Below are 7,029 nucleotides of genomic sequence, written 5' to 3'. Positions count from 1 at the left end.
CTGAGAGGGGATTTCCTCGATGTTTCAAAGAGCTGGCTTTTATTTTCGATTTCCTCTTTTATTGGGCCCTTGACAATGGTGGGGAAACCACAGATGTGCTACCTACATGAGAAAAAACATGTACAAGCTCATACACACACTGACAAGATTCACATTCACACCAAAGAAAGGTGATAGCTCAAGCATGGCGAATGCAACAATACTGTCATTGGAAAGTGGGACTGCTCTGCTGACACATGTTGGCATGGTGCACTAGGTAACTATATAACATCAATCATTAATCCTCCATGGGCAGCACAGTGGCATAGTGGTTTGCACTGTTGCCCCACAGCAAGGAATGGCTCCAGCAACACCGCGACCTTGAATGTGGTAGAGGATGAATGAATGAGTTAACCCCCATGACCTGTGTGATGTAAGGGGGAGCGTATATGGAATACAGACATTTAAGAACTGTGTGATGTAAGGGGGAAAGTATATGACATGGAGACGCATATGAACTAGTGCATGTGATGCATGTGTGTTTTCAGACTATAGAAGTTAGCACTGGTGCACCTGGTGGTATCAATCTACAGTGACTCCCAGTGATGTCAGTGATCTTCATGTGCTAAGGAACACGCAGAGCAAGGGGATGAGTAAACTGCACATACCCTCGCTGAGATACCACCCTGTATGCAATCCTCCAAATCTACACTGAGGGGCAGTGAGAACAAGGATTAAGGTTTGGTTATTCCGCCAGTGAGCCCTGCCTACTCAGAATATAACAGAATAACACTGATAATATGTAAAGTTGTCTCAATTTCATCGCACAAGGACTCCAAGTCCAGCCTCATTACGGACTATAAAGAATAAAAGAGCAATGATGGTAATCTTTTCTCAGCTGCAGCTTTTGTTTCATGACGCAGTTTATCACCCAGGCATTCCTAAAGGTCAGTGCAGTTCAGAGGACAAATAACAAAAGTCTGCACAACATCTACACAGATTAATGCAGTGAAGAAAGGCCTCCCCACTGTCCTTGGAGCCAGTTCAAGGAACAGAGAGTGGGTTTGCGACTTTCTACTCAGTCCGTCTGAGAAAACAATGTCCCTCTTTTGTCCCCAAGGACAAAAACGAAGTCTCTGTTCCCTTAAACAACCTCTTCTTGTCACATTTGGACTATATGCTTGATAGTGGGTTATGTCACAAGAGCTCCACAACAAAACCATCATAGAAAACATTGGCATACCTCTCTCGGGTGTTGGGGCAAACTTTTTTAGTGATGCAACAGCTGATAAATATTAATTGTTCTGCTTTCTACGGTGACAGAAACATGTTGAGCCACATTCAACTGCATGTTACATGAGATTTGTGATCTTGAGTCAACAACTGAGCTCATTCATCAACATGTTTTTAAGTGGCTTGAGGAATCCAGTAGTCAGTATATGAATTACTGAACAAGTTGCATGGCAAAAAGTGTTAGTCAACTGAACTTAAGGACAGACAAATTACTGTTTGAACAGATGCAGAGAGCTTGTCTTATAGACCCATTTCACAGCAAAGTAAAGAAAGACAGCAAGATAAATAAAAATGACTTAGCCCAGGAGCTAACTCATATACCTGGACAGCAATCCTTCATATTGCTAATTCCATCAGTGGCATCTCTGCTTTGACAATTCAAAATCCCTATTATGACTATAGTCAGTTATCACATGCACATAAAATGATCAAGCAAGGATGCACCAACCAATATTGTAATGTAGATGGTGAAAGGCAGTAAGCATGGCTATGTTTACTGTGGAAGGTCATGTAAACAGGCCCACTGACGATTTCCCCCAACTTTTTAATTCTTAACAGAATCACCACCCCAACAGACATTGTAGTGTCTCTCAGCTTTTCGTTCAGGTTTTATGGCCATTAGCTATTATGCGGTGATTCACTCTCAGCATTGTTTGGTACTGCTTTATACATTCCTGTGTGAAGTGTTGTGTAAAAACATCACACAGCTAACCAAACTAGTACTGAACATAGTACAGAGTCTCATCTATCACCCATTGTCATCTGGGAATGAAACTACCTCACATCATTACATTGACCATTCTATGACTTAAAAAGTTGCTTGTTAAGCAAAATAGGACGGAAATGGAGGAAAGGTTTACTGGGTAGAATTCATTGCTGCTCAAGTTATGCAAGCTTTTAAGCAGTGCCAAATTGACGGGGACTGTCTGTGCGAGCTGCTTGGAAGTGGAACTCAGCTGAAAAGAGTTTTGATTAATTGGAGCAAAAACATCCTCTCCCCACCACTCTTATCCATCTACCCGCTTCTCTGGACTGCTCTCCACCTGTGGATTTTATTCAAACACCAAACTGAATTGGTTCAAAGCTTGACTGGCCTCTTCAGGAATTCTTTGTAGCCCTCCAAAAGCAGCAGGAACACAGCCACCAGGAAACCCAACTACAGCAGGGGAAACACAAAGTGCAAGCCACAATGAAAAGGGAGAGCTTACATAATTCTTACGCCAGGATATTACAGGAAAATGTATAACTGAGTAACAAATGTGAAACAAAGCATGCATTAAAACTGCCAGCTAATTTGTTTTAAGCAACTAGGTCTGTATTCAAAAACATAAAAGATGTGCCCTTCATTAAAGCCTCAACTCTATTTTCTTCAATAGCACAAAAAAGATTACACAGACTGATTCACAACAGAACAATGCAATGTTTAAATAGTATACCCAAGAAAACTTATTTGCAATATTTAATTTGTTGGGTTTTTTTTTGTCATAAAAAGTCAGACATGCAAATAGTTTTATGATCACCATCCATGTTTTAACCACTGAGACGGTGACTGGAATCCAGCACAGTGGGTAAAGTGACGTTTTTCATTCCTGACTCAGAACATGTTGCTCCCAGTGAGAGGCATGTGCTTGATTTCTGTGACAGGAACACGTTCTTCTACAAGTTCATAAAACAAGGAAGAACACTCATCAACTACCTATGACAAAAAAATAAGTCTGTATATATGTGCCATTATATCCATTCCATTCAATAATACTATTACTAATACTAATATAATTCTACTAATAATAATGATAATAATAATAATGATTATTATTGCTATTGTTGTTGTTGTTGTTGTTATTACTAATATTATTAATATTTATTTATTTTATTTAATTTATTTTCAAAGCTCTCAAGGTCGGCTTACAGGGTCGAACAGACAGCAAAGTAATTTTAAATCTAAATTTAAGTAAATAAGCAGATGTAGAGTTTAAAAAAAACAATTAACCACTATTTAAACAATTAAAATAATGTAGACATGTAAGGCTGATGGGGATGAAATAATTCCACACCTATAATACATAAATTCACCCCTTAATATTTATAAAATGTCATTTTAAGGTTATTATTTTATCTAGCAGTGCAGAACCACTTCCTATCTGTTCATTATAAATGCTCTACTGATTAGCACATCACCACAAAGAGCCGGTTGGCCATTGATTCAGATTTCAATGAGAATGACGCAAATCCCTGACCTGTTTTCTGTCCCGCGGCCTGGACCTGCTCTCTTGGACTGTGCCTCTGTGGCCTGTACACGCCTCGGCTGGCACTCAGACAGGTTAGAACAGCTGAGGGAGGTCCAGGAGGTCCCATCAACCCCATACAGCCTTGCTGAGGCTCTCCTGACCTAAATATGTTACACAAATGACATTTGCTGCATAATTGCTCATTTTGTGCCAAAATGTTTCAGCTGGACCAGAATGAAACCCGCTGAACCAGACTCTATCAGTGCTTATTGATGGGATCGGTTTGATTCATGCTGGTTCACTAATATCATATTAGGCTGGTATTTATCCATCACTCAGGTTTAGGTGGCATTTCTGACCACATAGTCCAACAATCCCGGGAGACTTACTCACCACACTTCTACGGTCATGTTTATTAACTTCTGCTTTTTCTGAATTTAAGTTCTCATATGAACATAAATTAGCTCTAAGAACAAGTTGCCACATATTAAAGCTGCATTGGATTTTCATGTTGTGTGAATTTTCCCACCTTGTGCTGAGGGTTAGATTTAACAACAGTAATTCATCTCGTTCCCTCATCTACTCAAAAGTCTTAGCCTCTCATGTGGAAATCCACTATCGAACCAGGAACTGTTTCAGGTTTCAGTCTGACGCTCTCCCAATGGAGCTGTTTCGGCCTGTTGCAAGCTCCCAAGGTGACCAATGAGGATGCGACTATTCCTCTTTTTGGTTTATCGGACTGAAACTCTGTCCTGCCATCTACAGGCTGGTGGCTGTAGATGATCAAACTTTACTGATCCCTACTGGAGGAAAATTAATCTGACCCGAGTAGCAGAGTTTCTTATTCTTGATGCTATGCAGAATTCACCTATATAATAACGACAAGTCTGTGTGTATTTATGGAGCGGATGTGGACTGAGGACGCAGTGTGATGGGCAACTGCAAACTCGTTATTTCACTAAAAATCACCGGGGCTCTGCCGAAACCCGGGATCGAACCAGGGACCTTTAGATCTTCAGTCTAACGCTCTCCCAACTGAGCTATTTCGGCGGCTGCGCACTGCTCTCAAGCTCATCTGACCGGCAGAGGGCCTTCTCGGACAGGAATGATACCTAGATGAGTTGAGTGTTTTGGGCTCGCCTCTCAAATAGCTGATCTGATTGTCGCAGCTCATTGATCACTGATAAATCATTCATTGATTTGGGGTTTGTGCAAATGGTTTCTTAACACTATGGAGGATAATGCCTGGATATGCCCCTTGAAGGCTGACGTGTGATGAATATTATAAAGATGATGTCCAGTGGCCATTATTAAAATGCTAAATTGATTGGTCAAAACAATTCAATTGTATACACATATAATGTATGCGGAAGTGGCCTTACTCCTAATTATGGATGAAGTCCTAAAGTGTTGGTGGTAGGGCCGGTCTGATGACACACTGAGCATTAAATGGGTTTAATGTGTGTAAGTGACCGGCGTTGTTATCTGTGCCTCTTTCGTGAGACCTCTCCCGCTTTCTTCTGCATACTTCTAAATGTTCAGAAGTCGCCATGCCACACGAGTTTCAACGAGCTGATGTCGCCAGCAGGGGGCCTTTTGAGATAGGACCGTGTTTTTAAAAGGCTTGTGTGTATTGATCACCTGGGCAGTCTGAGGAGTCGTTCGTCGGGGACCATCCTGCCTGTCGTCTGTGGAGGATTATTCGGATGTCTGAGGTCGAGGGTGGTATTAAAAGATGAGCTGCACGTTGCCGAAACCCGGGATCGAACCAGGGACCTTTAGATCTTCAGTCTAACGCTCTCCCAACTGAGCTATTTCGGCATATGAGCAGGTTGCTGGCACCCACCACAGATGGCGCCGTTGAGTTGATCATTGTGTGTGTTTGGCCAGAGGTCACATTAACATGCGAAAAGATCACAGAAATAGCAACAGTGTCCCTCTTGTTCTGACCAGGTTTCAGTGCTGCTGGATCTCTTGGCCTGCAGGCCTCATCCCACACAGATGACCCTCCTCTTCCTCCACCGCAGAGGCCTGCAGCACCTCCCACCCACACAACACGAAGCCCATGCCAAGTTTTCAAACAGCATGTTGGCAGCTTTTAAACTGATGTGTGCAGTTTACCTCACCAGGTGGACCGGGACGTGAAGGGGGTCAGTCCCTGCCCGCTGAGGGCACCAATGACAACACAAGGGGCACCCACCGACACAGCATGGCACGGATCATCAGAAAGCATACAGTCAGTTCAGCAATTAGATTGTCCCACACCATCAGTGATAAAACAAAGCTAAAATTAGTACATACCATCAGCACCACCTCCTCAGTGAGCAATGCTCAACAGCAGGAGGCTATATCCTACAAAAGGCAATCTCTTCTCAGCACACATCACAGATTAACAATAGTTCATTAACAACAGGGAATCCTCTATGTGTGCAAACCTCATTGGAAACAACACATGAACTCCGAGATCATAGGCAAAGAGTAAGAAGGAGCTAATTTAGACTTTCATTTCATTTTATTGATAGAATTTAACTTTGCATGGTGGTACATTCACATAATAACAACACCAAGAGGAAAACCTATAAAGACAGCATATTCTTGGTGTACATACATTAAAATATATATTTTTCTCATGTGTTTACATTCAGGAATGCATTAAGTGTGTGTGTGTGTGTGCGAGCGCGTGTGTGAATACATCACATGGCCTCTGAAATGAGCCCCAGTGTGCAGACAACATTAGAGCAGTGAACAAACAAGCAGGTACAACAAAGTCAACAGCAAACACTAATCCTATTAATAATCTCACAATTTGTCAGTACTCAGTTATAATGACAGTTACTCTCTTGTGTTGGCTGGACACTAAGGTTGAGTTGACCCATGGGACCAGATGTCATAAACACACCTCTAATCTAGAAAAGTCAGTCTACAGTCATATACAGACCAGGTGACCAGGTTATATCGGAGACTTCACATCCAGTACATTCAAATCTGATCAGTATTTACACTTCATGTACATGAATGATAGAGACCCACATCCTTTTAATATGTGAAAACTGAACCACAGGTACACCTGATAAAATATAATACAATCCCAAATAATAGACCAACAAAAATACCTTTGGAACTTTAAGCATTCAGTTCTAATGAACTTTAAAGTTATTTTATTTCATTTTATTTTTTATATTTGGACAAGGATTTTCCTGTTATTTTGTCCATTATCTTTTCATTTCACAGTCTCATCCCAACAAGCTACTTCATCCAGGTGTTTACCTATAACTCAACTTTATTAACACCGGATTAATTATACGATAAATGTCTTCTTTAATGTCTACAGTCACAGTTAGACATTTTGGAAATTATATTTGTACACACATACGCACATTTTTATTTATATTTTCTTGACAAGATTTATACCAATGCCATGTTCGGAAAGGGTTATGAAACAATCATGGGGACAGAAGGTCAGAAATTAACATTAGGTAACACTGTAGTCTGTTAAACTAGTATAAAAAAATTAGGTGTAAAGAGGATT

General features: G+C 41.0%; 2 non-coding genes across 2 annotated transcripts; both read right to left on the bottom strand.

Annotated features, from left to right (window-relative positions):
- Positions 1-4,477: 4,477 nt before the first annotated feature.
- On the bottom strand, positions 4,478-4,550 carry trnaf-gaa (transfer RNA phenylalanine (anticodon GAA)). Its single transcript has one exon. It is a non-coding gene; the product is annotated as a tRNA-Phe (tRNA).
- Positions 4,551-5,248: 698 nt separating this feature from the next.
- On the bottom strand, positions 5,249-5,321 carry trnaf-gaa (transfer RNA phenylalanine (anticodon GAA)). The gene has a single exon. It is a non-coding gene; the product is annotated as a tRNA-Phe (tRNA).
- Between the last annotated feature and the right edge of the window lie 1,708 nt (positions 5,322-7,029).

The sequence above is a fragment of the Echeneis naucrates genome, chromosome 5, assembly GCF_900963305.1.
Source record: "Echeneis naucrates chromosome 5, fEcheNa1.1, whole genome shotgun sequence".
Taxonomy (NCBI): domain Eukaryota; kingdom Metazoa; phylum Chordata; class Actinopteri; order Carangiformes; family Echeneidae; genus Echeneis; species Echeneis naucrates.
The sequence above is the reverse complement of the archived record's forward strand: the minus strand, read 5'-3'. Positions and strand labels throughout refer to the sequence as shown.